Genomic DNA, 1,616 nt, shown 5'->3' on the forward strand with positions numbered 1-1,616 from the left:
AAAAGAGATCGGCAGCTCTGTACTGGCCACCACTTCCAGCAAATGTATCGGATTGCAATGATCTGCTTAAAAAGATGACATGGGTTCTTTTTTGCATAAATGGCCAAATCAATTAGATTAATCGATTGCAGTCAAAATCTTGTCAACAGCGAAAATATTAATATTTCATGCTTGTTGTGGCTCTGGGCTACCTCGCTGTGAAATGCTGAAAAAAAATTCAGCACTGGTGAATCTCAGTCATTTCAATGACTGATCCTACATGCCACACAAGTGCACTCTCAGAAATAAAGTGACAGTGGAGGTACTTTTTTGTTCTTCAAGGATCAAATTTCCCAAATGCACCCCCGAAAGTACAGTAATGTTCTCTTTGGATACAAATGAGTACGTTTCCCAAGCAAAAAAAATATACATTGCTGTATATTGCTGGCTCGGGGTACAACTGTACCCAGCAACAAGCATGTGTGCTTTTTAGGCACTTTTAGAATGTGCTCTAAAGGGTGGTGCTCCATAGGCGATCTCCTCAGCTTCACGGTGTGAAAAACGTGGTGGGAGAACCGCGCGCTGGCTTTGCGAGCTCACGCACACTACCCCGCCCGAACGGGGAGAAAATCAGCAAATGCAAATGCGCTTTGGCCTCTCATGGTCCTCTCCCATTGTATGCTCTGGGGTCCCCCCCCCCATTTTGACCGTCCCTTTAAAAATACCGCTGAGTCAGCATCCTTCTTGCTTGGCTGGCCCAGTTATTTCCTACGCCAGCGGGCTAGTCACCCATGGTCCAATCAGCTTGTGGTGGAGGCCCTCAAACGATCCCGCCAATGGTTAAAATCCATTGTGTCTCCAGGCAACCATGTGACTGACATCCCTGTGGGTGTCAGCCTACAGGTAACTGTCCAATGAACAGCGAGAGGAATCCGCATCAATTTCTAATCTACTCACACGCCGAATTAACACTGGAGACTAATTCCCATTACCTACCTGCAAACAGAACTACCTGCACGTTCGCCTATGAAACCGTACCGTAAACAGTTTTCCTCCTACTCGTGTCTGTGTGAGCCAGACTTGGGATAAAAGTGGTGGCAGACGTCTTGTGTTCCCTTTGCTCCAATGAACCAATAATGCGGGTTGTTATGAATGTGGCAGTTTGCACATGATCGGACGTTACAAACTGAGAAGGGAAACAGGAAAGGACTGTTATAATGCGTTATAATGTTATATGTAATTAATGAAACATTGCTGAAAGCTGGGTTGATTTTGGTTGATCCCTGTGACCATACCTCATATCATTAGCATGTCTACTCCCTATTCCCCTTATTATGTTCAATTATTTACATTCATAATTAATAATCCCCTTCTCAATTTTATCTCTTACGGTCAATTGGTTGATCTCTTACGGTGAATTTCTTCTTTCTTTTGTGATAAATTCAGGTAAATGTAATCGGTACGAGCAGTCCGTTCAGACAGGTGCTCGGCGTTCGTATGTGTAAACGACGTTTGAAATGGAAGACGTGGCTAGAACTACACGAGAGTCGGGGTGGAAAGACACGGTTAGGGGCAGGAATTTGTTTGACAGGAATAACTTTGTTTTGGTGGGCTGGCCTCAGCGCCTCAGTGCAAGC

The sequence above is a fragment of the Conger conger genome, chromosome 12 (assembly GCF_963514075.1).
Source record: "Conger conger chromosome 12, fConCon1.1, whole genome shotgun sequence".
Lineage (NCBI taxonomy): Eukaryota > Metazoa > Chordata > Actinopteri > Anguilliformes > Congridae > Conger > Conger conger.